The sequence below is a fragment of the Alligator mississippiensis genome, chromosome 3, assembly GCF_030867095.1.
Source record: "Alligator mississippiensis isolate rAllMis1 chromosome 3, rAllMis1, whole genome shotgun sequence".
NCBI lineage: Eukaryota > Metazoa > Chordata > Crocodylia > Alligatoridae > Alligator > Alligator mississippiensis.
Genome location: NC_081826.1, coordinates 64,259,906 through 64,271,600, shown reverse-complemented (window position 1 = coordinate 64,271,600; position 11,695 = coordinate 64,259,906).

Below are 11,695 nucleotides of genomic sequence, written 5' to 3'. Positions count from 1 at the left end.
AAGGATAAGATTGTGTCTCACTGTGAAGGAAGGGTAGCAAAAGGGCACAGCAACCCCCTTGGCTCAGCAGGGAATTCAAGGACCTCCTACGCCTCAAAAGAGAGACGTATAAAGGATGGAAGGTTGGAATTACCTTCAAGAAGGATTAGTCAGCACTGGTCCGTACCTGCAGGGAGCGGATCAGGAAAGCCAAGGCTGCAACCAAGCTCCATCTGGCTTCACATATCAAGGATAACAAAAAGTCCTTTTTCAGGTATGTAGGGAGTCAGAAAAAAAGCAAGGGTAACATTGGACCCCTGCTGAACCAAACGGGACAGCTGATAACTGACACCCAGGAAAAGGCCAACCTGCTTAACAGGTATTTTGCATTGGTCTTTCACCAGCCCAATGGGACCGCCCTGCCTAGCAAGACGTGGGACGGCCAGGGTGAGGGCGTATTTATACCCAGCATTGGTGTTGATCTAGTAAAGCATCATCATGAGAGGCTGGACACCTTCAAGTCAGCTAGTCCTGACAGATTACACGCTAGGGTACTCAAGGAGCAGTTGTCATAGCTCAACCCTTGGCAAAAATATTAGAAAATTCATGGAGCTCAGGTGAAGTATCTGAAGACTGGAAGAAGGCCAATGTGGTATCCATCTTCAAGAAAGAGCAGAAAGTAGATCCCTTGAATTACAGGCCAATCAGTTTGACCTCAATCCCTGGTAAGATTCTGGAGAAAATTATCAAGGAGACCCTTCTGGACAAGCTGGCTGAGGGCAACATTCTGAGGGACAGCCAGCACGGGTTTGTTGCGGGTAGGTCTTGCTTGACCAATCTCATCTCCTTCTATGACCAGATGATGTATCACCTGGACAAGGGAGAAGAGATTGATGTTATATACCTGGACTTTAAAAAAGCCTATGATTTGGTGTCCCATGACCTCCTCATGGAAAAATTGGCTAACTGTGGCCTCGGCTACACCACAGTCTGGTGGCTGGGAAACTGGCTCCGAGGTTGGACCCACAGAGTAGTGGTTGATGGTAGTGAATCATTATGGTGCTTTGTAACCAATGGCATCCCCCAAGGGTCTCTCCTTGGACCGGTTCTCTTCAACATCTTTATCAATGATGTGGACATTGGTGTCAGAAGTGCACTAGCTAAGTTTGCTGATGACACTAAACTTTGGGGCATAGCATCCACACCCGAGGACAGGCTAGTGATCCAGGCTGATGTGGATAAGCTTAGTAAGTGGGCAGACACAAACCTGATGATATTCAATACTGATAAATGCAAGAGACTCCACCTTGGGGGGGAAAAAAACCCGCAGCATACTTATAGGCTTAGCAGTGATACACTTGCTAGCACCACTTCTGAAAGAGACTTGGGGGTCATGATTGACCACCAGATTAATATGAGCCACCAATGCAATGTTGCAGCTGGTAAAACAAACAAAACCCTGGCTTGCATCTATAGATGCTTCTCAAGTAAATCTCAGGAAGTCATCCTCCCTCTGTACTTGGCCTTGGTGAGGCCACAGCTGGAGTACTGCATCCAATTCTGGGCTCCACAATTCAAGAAGGATGTTGAGAAGCTTGAGAGAGTCCAGAGGAGAGCCACGTGCATGATCAGAGGGCAAGAGAATAGGCCTTATGAAGAGACACTAAGAGCCATGGGACTCTTCAGTCTGGAAAAGCGCAGGCTCAGGGGGGACCTGGTAGCCACCTATAAGTACACAAGGGGTGTTCATCAGGATGTGGGAGAACATCTGTTCACCAGAGCACCCCAAGGGAAAACAAGGACCAACAGTTATAAACTCCTTCAAGACTGTTTTAGGCTGGACATAAGAAAAAAATTCTTTACTGTCCAAGCCCTCAAGACCTGGAATAGACTTCCTCCAGAAGTGGTGCAGATACCTACTCTGGACTTATTCAAAAAACATTTGGATGTTTATCTTGCTGGGGTCCTTTGACCCTAGCTGACTTCCTGCCCCTGGGGCAGGGGACTGGACTTGATGATCTTTGAGGTCCCTTCCAGCCCTAATGTCTGTGAAATCTATTAAATAAAATCTATGAAATCTGGGAGGATAACAAGGTAGGAAGTGAATGGGGCTAAAGCTTCCTTAACTAAAGGGTACCTAAATTTTTAGTGATTGAACTTGAAGTACATTGTCTGTGGGTTAATTATGTTTTCTCATGCATCCCATATAATTTTATATCTCTTCTATAAAAGTCTACTGGGGGCTTAAAAACACTAGAAAGGATGTTATTCTATAGTGAATCATATGGACCCATTCACCAACTGAAAATATAAGGTTTACAGAGTAGTTTCTATACAAATCTTATTGGCTGGATCTTTAATGAATTCAGTGGTGTAATCCTGGCCCTACTGAACTCAATGGAAATTTTGCCACTGACTTCAGTGGAGATAGGATTTCACTTTATAGGAATTTTCCACACACTTTTAACAGCCAGCAAAACTCTCTTGTTACCTTTTTTAATATCACCCTCCCATTCAGGCCTTTAGCTTCAATTTTCTTCTTCTCATTCCAATTCTACCTTTTCCTCTTCTTCTCTTTCTTACTCTGTTATTTTTGAGCCCACCCAGTCCATCCCTATCTTTCCTTTCTCCCGTTCCCTCCCAACACTTCACTTTCAAATCCCTTATTCCCAGTATCCATTTCCTTCTTCCCCCTTTCCCAGGCATACATCATCTCTTTCTGCATCACATCTTCCAGTTTCTCCCTGTCTTATTTAACAAGAAAAAAAGAAAAATCACACAGTAAATGCTTCCACTCTTGGATTGACTGCATAAGGATAAATGGTTCCTGATCTTCAGATTCACTCAAGACTCACTGCCCTTGCTGTAACCCCATGTTTTTCAAGCTTTGAGAACTGGACTACAAACTGTCCCCAATCTCCTCTGGTAGCACTACAAATACCATGATAAAGGATGCAATTTAATGAAAAAGTGAGCTTTTCCTTAGTGTCACTTTTCATATATTTCAACAGTGTAAATGATATAACTTCACAGTTTACAATACCATAATAACATGAGGGAACATAGACTGACTCATTAGAAGTCACTCTGCCAGCCTTCTATAGCAAAGCATCCTGGAAGGACACTGCTTGAGAGGGCATAGTCATTAATGGGTATGATCTGCATATCCATGAACATATACCTCCTCTACAGCCATGACAGTTGTGTACCTCCTACCCTGTAGATCACTAATATATGGGGGAGATTCAGGATAGTGTCTTCTGTGAAGGCACTGCAAGTCAGAATAATACTGCTTTGGTTAAATAATTTGAGCCCATTTTATAACCATGGGCCTGAATGAGTTCTGAGCACAGCATGCAACAGTTGTTCTCACAGCATGAACATTTGGCAATAATGTTTCTGTTCCATATCAAGAAATCCTTTTTGAATGCCTGGGCATTGACTCTTTCATGGCTCATCTGTAGAGCTTCTTTGCTGAGTCCTGATCAATTGGAAGCGAAGCAAACAAGAACCTTAACATAACAAAGCCCAACTGCTCCATTTTTGTACATATACATAACATAATTGGAGATTAATCTTGCATGGAAATAAATATTCAGACTTCATTGGCACATTGATGAAGAAAGGTAAATCCAAAATCATTTCTGGCTGGAATTACAAAGACCATTCTCAGGAGGAAAATACAGATATGTGAGAAATGGAATGAGATGATACCACAAAAATTGTGCACTTTTCAAACTATCTGAAATACTTGATGGAGCTTTTCCCACCCTGTGTGATTAATGGGATGCACAATCTATTCAGTCTCAAAGCATTTTGCTTGAGGAAGCTTTGATTTGAAAAATGAGACAAGTGCTTTCAATGCTGTCATTGATAGAAAATTAGGTGATAAAGGAGAGTGCATTTAAATGCTCCTTAAATATTCATAATTAGGGCTGTCAAAATGCTACATTGTCCACTCTTTCTTTTTCCACTTCCCCCAAAACGTTCTGTCAGGAACAATGAAAACAACTAAACTTACTAGGAATGTGACAATGCTGAAGGGCTTCAAAAACAATCACAGGAAGACAAGCAGAATATTTGATCTGGGCCTCTCCACATATGTGATTAGGTGCATCTAAGTAGTTAATTTCCTATGTTACAAGGGTTGGGGGGGGTTAAATATTGTCACTACCATAAAAGGCTCCTCCTGTTGTACATTTCTCAGCCTTCATGGAACCTGCAGTTACGTGGCATCAAATTTCCTGCCAGTTTCACACTTTTTTCCCCAAAAATATATCCCAAGTGATTTCTCTTCTGGACCAATAAAATGTATTAAGAGTTTTATCTTAATACACTATCATAGTAATCAGATTACCAGAGACTAATAAAAATAATTTACATTTACATTGTCTGTTTGATCCTATATCATGTTACAGACTATAAGTAGTTTTAACACTGGCACCTGGGCAAAGGCCAAGTAAGAAAGAAGGGATTAAAATTAAAATAAATGTAATTTGCTTCCATTCCAGTTCTCTTTACAACTGCCACTGAAGACAGCAACTCCATTACTCCTGTCTGTATAGAGTACACTGAAATAAGGCTCTCCAAATCTGCAGCAACAGCAGGACTTAACTGAAAAGAGCAGAGCAGCCAGCGACCCTTACAACATAGCTCCTAAAGTAGAGCCTGTTCCAAAGCACAATAAAGATATTGGAAGACATCTGACCTGAATTCAATGTGGTTTGGACTGGCCCTCAGTGAGCCAATATGCAGCAATGGGGAGTTGCTGTTCTTACCCTAAAAGCTGTTCCTATAACTGTCATTAGTTCAGATTTAGAAACAAATTTTAATTCCTCTGCAACAAGAACAGGCATAATAGTAAAATTTACAATGAAAATAATGAACTTAACTTTGGGATAATTTATATTTTTCAAAAAAGAAACAAAGAAAAAAAAACTGTTTTGGGCATTTTGTTATTCAAATCCTACCTTTTCAAGATAGGAGATGAAAAAAGAAAAAGAATATGCCCTCCTAAAACTTTAGGACTTGTAATTCATCTATGAATTACATGCTGACAACATGTCTCATGAACCATCCAGATGGAGTCTATCTGACACAAAGGAAATACTGCCTGCAAGCCTTAAGGAAGAAATTCACATATCACTTATGTATTACTGATGAGCTACATTGCACAGCGATTACTCTGATAACATTAGCACAACTTATTACTTGTATAACTGCTAGCAGCCATGTAGATTATTTCATGAGAAGTGACAAATTAAAGACCAAAACTATGTAATTACCACTTGTTGAAAAGTAAGTGCTGTTATGACCTTTTTCTGCACAGTATGAACTGCATTTTGCAGGGTCTAGGAACAATAATTATTTGAATGAACAAGGAAGACTACATAAGGCTTGATCCTACAAACAGTTACTCAGACAAGTGTTCCCATTTATACAAATAGGCTCTATAGCCAGATCCTCAGCAGAGGTAAACTGGCATAGTACCAGTGGAGCTGAATATCTGTCCCTATATTGTACACATAATATCAGTGAAACTAAGCATGTGGGTAAGGTATGGCCCTTTATCCTCAGTGACAGGAATTGCAAAGGAATATTTTCATATTATTTATTCTTTTAGTTTGAAAGCACACCTGGGTTACACTATTAAAATGCTTAAAATGATAAAAACTTGCAAAGCATAAAGACACTATTTGTAGCATAGTAGCATCTGCATGTCCCCATTGGGATTGTAGGCACAAACACAGAAGAAAAGCCAGTCTTCCCAAAGAGCTTACAGTCTAAGGCAGGGGTAGGCAACCTTTTCCAGATGTGGGTTTGAATGACCCACCACGGGTCACAGGCAGGCACGTAGGCGAACACTAGGATCTGGCCTCCACTGCCACTTGTCTCTGCACTAGTATGGGAAGACTAGTAGCAGCTGTTGCTTGTCTCCAGTGGCAAGGGAAAGTGGCTTCTGTGGCCACATGCCACCAAAGCCTCATGTCTGCAGGACATATCCAATGGTTCTGCAAGCCAGATAAGGATGGGAGGGGAAAAGAGAGGCACAGAAGGGGACATGACTTTCCAAAGATCACAGAGCAAAAGGATCCAACCATTTACTCCATGCTATCAGCTCTTGCAAATTAATTGTGTCTCTCCATTTCGGAGCCTGCAGCAGGAGCTCTTGTGATGATTATTCCCATGATTATGAGAGTGGGTTTGGAAATACCTGGGCAGAGGACAGAGACATATTTTTGTCTCAGTTGAGTCTTCATATAAGTATAAAGGAACAAAGTTTTCCAGGACAGCAGGAGGCAGGAGAGTAGGGATCCAGGGAACAGCTGTTGATAGTAAATATCCATTTGTTCACATGACAGAGCTACTCCAATTCTTAGCAAAGCTGGCCGCTTGCACAGGATCATGGGAGGAATGTCAAACTAAACCAAGCAGAGGTGAAGGAGCTGCTGAGTTTTCACGCACTGACAGCTCTTTTACTAAGAATATCACATCCTAAACTTTCAAGAATCTAAACCGTTGTGCTGTTTGAACTTTGGCTCCCAGACAGTGACTGAGTATCCCATCATGCTTCTGAAAAAAAGACTAAAATATGTTAGCCAGGGGCAGATCCAGAGGAGATACAGTGGTGTGGCTGAACCCTGCTTTCAGACTGGATCCAGCTCAGGAGCCTCTAGGGACTTTTTTAAAGTCCCCAAAGCATGTAAGAATCCCCCTCCTTCTCCTCTGTGCTCAGAGGCACACACCCCTTCCTGTGCAGCTGCTGCTTTCCCCATGGGCCAAGGGGCTGGGAGGAAACTTCAGAAGTGCTCCTGCTAACTTCAGTTGGGCTGCACAGGGGTGGGCTCAGCTGGGAACAGTGACAACAAGTAGTTATTCCTCATTGTATAAGAAGGCAGATATAGAAAGATTAACCTTTCATAGCCCTAACCCCACATCAGAGGACAAGTACCAGGGAACCAAGTTCAGTCTGAAAGATGTGACACCTCTTGTAGCCAATATCTGAATAAAACTGAAACCACTTTCTCATTCTAGAAACAAATCTGGCAGAGAACTGGAGGAAATGCTTGCAGCATTTTTAAAATAGGTATTTCCTAATAAAGGCCTTTAAATATTTCAAAAGCTAAGTACTGGGGAGTTTATCATCCCATTAACAGGCAATTAACTTTGCTACATGTTTAAAAAAGCATGTTAAACTGAGAAGTAAGAGCTCCAGTGACATTCCTGGACTCCATTTTAAGACACTAGGCACCTAATGATTCATTGATCAAATTTTCTCCGTTCAAGTACGTCATGAGTCTAAAGGTTCCAAGAAACACTGCAAGAGATTTTTTTTCTGCCTAACAGCTATGTTTGACAGCTGACCTTTCATTTTTATTCCACATTAGTGAGATATTATTTAACAAAGAAAATGCAGATGGGTTTTTCAGAATTATTTCATGTATATGCTCATCAGAAGTGTAATACAGTCAACAGCTTCAATAGGTACCAACTTTTATCCTGTTCCTGTAATTCCCTTGATTAATACAAATGTGCACTGATCTTCAGAGCCATTCAGATACTCAGGCTAAGAGTTTCAAACCTCTGCAGGTGTAACTGGCCTGATGTTCTGTCATCTGGGGACATGTATAGCTTTCACTTGCTACATATGTCAGTGCCTGAGCTAGCTAGTTTAAAGCTGGTTTGGGTACATCCACAAGAGTTACAGTCACCTTTCATTAAACCAAAAGCCCTGCTACTTTAGGATGCAAATTAAGGTACTCTTACCTGAGAGGGTGACATTAATGATATGTAGTGACTTCCACAGAATGGGGGAGGAGGAAGAGTAGAGAGTTGAGAAGCAAGAAGAGCAGGAACAAGAAGCAGATGGTAGAACATAGGCTCGAGCCTCAGACTGATAGTTAGCCTCAAGGCAAGTGAGTAGTAGAGAAAAAAGGAAAGTTATTTAAAAAGCAAAAGCCTGCAACTGTTCAGGAAGGAAGCTGCAGACCCTGCAAGCACCCTCAAGGACACCACTGATGAGAAGCAATGAATTCTCTCTGATTCACACCAGTTTAAATGAGATCAGAATTAGGCCTAACATGCTTTAAATGTGTCTTGGCTGCTGAAGTGATTCTGTGGACTCTAATAGTATCTAGTGTAGACCAAGTGTTTTACATTATTTATCAGTACAGGCAGTCCTCGACTTGCGACTTTTCGAGTTATGATGAAGGGCATTTATAAACGACATGTTTAAATTGACACCCTGTTTCGAGGTTCTGATGCGGCTTTCGCCTTTACGACGCTCGACACAACTGCATCCAGCTGGTAAATCTGTTGTGGCGGGTGGCGGGGGAGGGGAGGGAAGGGCCGTGGGGGGACAGATCAATGCCCCCACAGCGCGGGAGGGGTTGCGGTGGCCAGCCGGGGCAGAGGCGATGCAGGACTCGGAGAGGGGTTGGGGAGACCTCTGCTGCTGCGTGCCGCTGGTCTGGAAGGGCACAGGGGGAGCATGTGCAAAGGGGTCTGCGTGGGGCGGGAGAGGCCGGGGGACGGGTGCTGGGAACGGGGGCTCTGCCCTCCCACCGCTCGCCCAGCCAGGGCAGGGGGGCACGGGCCAGAGCTGCTGCACTGCCTCGGACACGTGGCGCGCAGCGGCAGGAGCCACCCCGGCCTCCCCCTGCCTCTTGGATGATCCGTGGCTTCACCCCGCCCTACCCCAGCTGGGCAAGCTGTGGCAGCTGCAGGGCATGATGGGGTGTGTGCCCCCAGATCTGCACGGGGCAGGCAGCAGAGTAGGGGCTATGGCGGAGCTGCAGACACCCGAAAATTCCCCATAGCCCCTGCCACCTGCCCAGAGTGCAGCCTGGTGCAGCCCCTGCCATCCCGTGCAGATCTGGGGGCACCTGCCCGCCCCTGCCATGCCCTGTCGCTTCTGCTGCTCGCCCAGCTGGGGCAGAGTGGGGCGAAGCTGCGGTTCATCCAGGAGGCACGGGAAGGCGGCTCCACCGCTGCACCCCGCTTGTCCGAGACAGCACAGCGGCTCTGTCCCACGCCCCCTTTGCCCCGGCTTGGCGAGTGTCAGGAGGGTATAGCCCCCGCTCCCAGCACTGCCGCACCTACCCAGAGTGAGCCACGCCTGTGTCCCGCTGGGCAGGAGGTGGCAGAGCATAGCCCCCGCTCCCAACGCTACCGCGCCCGCCTGGAGTGCAGCACAGTGCAGCCCCAGCCCCGCCCCACGCAGATCTGGGGGCACACGCCCCCATGCCCTCCCGGCCCAGTGGTGCGCTGCCAGCCACCCCCTCCCCTCCTCGGGGGGCTGCTTGTCCCAGCCCCAATCCCCCCCTCGCTGTGGGGTGTTGCTCTACCCCTGCCACGCCCCTTCCCTCCTCCTGCCCCCCACCACAACAGACCTACCAGCTGGATACAGCTGTGTCTAGCATAGTAAAGGAACCAATCCCCCATTTGCAACATTGTTCTTATGGGAAAATTGGTTTCGAGTTATGACGTTTTGATTTATGATGCGATTTTCAGGAACCAATTGTGTCGTAAGTCTGAGGACTCCATGTAAATCCATTAGCCTTAACAAGTACAATAATAACAATACAATGATGTATGAAAAAATGAGACTATAAAAACTATACTATTCTAAACAAATTAATATTTGTAGTGCTTTCATCTTTCTCTATTATTATACAACGTGCTTTTGATCTGATTAATCAGTATAGAACCCCAGGCTGTCAGAAGTTGATTTTTAACTACTCCAAATATCCATATGCAGAAGTTATCAGCTGGTTGAAGTCCAGTTTCCTGTAGTTGCAAAATAATTTTAAAATCACCAGGAAAGTCACTTAATGGTATCACCAGTACTAAACCTGTTTCAGCTGTGAGAAAATTGAAAATAGGATGAGCAAAGAATTTAAGAAAACTAGCCCTAATCTCCTTCAATAGAAGCTATTCCCCCTTTTACTATGTATCTAAGCATTGTGCTGCCATTTGTAAAGGAAATGCATTCACCCAGTTGAAGAACCGAAGGCATATTTTACAGCAGCCCTCAGATTTATGACCAAACTACAAATATGGACAGTTTCATTATGCCTACCTAAGATTTACCTGCTTTGATTTCATTCAGATCGTCTTTCATTCAAATTTAATCTTGTGCAAAACTTTACATTTGATTTTATAAGCACTTGTTTCTCACTGACACTGGGTGCATCTACACATGATTAATGCACGTAATTAATGCACAGTAGTTGCAATGCATTAAGTTTAGTATTTGAATAACAAAGTACTAAATCAATTGTAATCAAATAGTAATCAAAATCAAATCGTAATCAAATAGTAATCAAAATCAATTGTAAATCAAATAGTGCAAGTAACTTGCACTACTGCGCAGTAGTGCCATCGCATGGGGGGGTTTGGACGTTAACAACATAGATATGCCACATTAAGGCTGACAAATTAAGCATTTCCCCATTTGATTTAAATATGCAGTGGGTGCGTCCACACTAGATGATAACTGCGCAATAGCCTAATAACACTGCGCAGTAATGTGCCAGGCAAATGCCATGCTAATACGTTGATTCCTAAATTCAGATGACCAGTACTCATTTACACTCAGTCTAAGTAAGGCCTGGTCCTTGTTACAGGACTACAGAAGAGTTAGAACTCATGCCTCTTAAACCCTGGCAGTGTAGCTTAACCTCTTGTCAGGGTGCTTCCTTGAGGATAGAATTTGGTCTACATTTTTATACAGTGTTTGTAAAGAACTTTCCTATTTTTCTACTGACAGCTGGTTTCTCAAATTGGAGCTACCTAATCCAGACTAAATTAAGTAATATCTTTCTCTTTCTCTGGGGTGAGCAGCCAACCATGTCCACAGGGGTTCAAATTTCTGTAGAATTTTGACAACAGACATGAACTATGGCAAGTGTGGCCAACCTACATTACAGGCAGCCTCATGTCGCACGTATGTGGCACATGACAGATTGGGGAGAAGACAGGCAGCATAGATTTATGTGGCATATGGATCAGGGAGAAGAATGCAGAGCGCCAAATTAGGCAGGGAGCATAGGGCAGAAGGCAGAAAGCTGAACACCAGATCAGGTCAGGGAAAGGAATCGGAGAAGCACTTTCAGAGTGCTCAGGGCTAATTTGTGGCATGCCTTGCAAAAAAGGTGGGCCCCTACTGAATTATGGAATGGCTTAGCCCTAGCCCATGGCACTGATTATGAGGGATCTGTAAATTTTTTTCAGTGGTAAGTAGTAATTAGTGGCAAGTAATTCTAGGTAAGTTCCACCTCAGGTTGTTACATTCTACATTGTGCTACATATTCAAATGGTGATGCTGTTCTTCACTTCTGTAGCCTACTGTGCCATTCACCCATACATCGTATCGGTAGGGCCTTTTCTGGTTTCACCGTTGCTGAAGGAAGAGACAGGCTTGTTACTGGATTCGATCTTGGAAGGCTCCCCAGGGGGTCTCGTCTGCCACGTCTTGCTGGAATAAATTATTTTGATTGGGAGGAAGATGGTCTGTCCCACCCTTCCTGGTACCTTCCTTCAGTCTTCCCAACTGTCCTCCACCTCCCCTATACTCCACCTAACGCCAACCAAAGATGTTGTTTCTGGATTACTAGAGCTGGTACAGTATGAACTCCAAGTGTTTCAGCCCTCTGAATTTATGACAATCGGATTGGGATGTTATCTCCTCTGAGTTTTCTGCGACCATACTTGG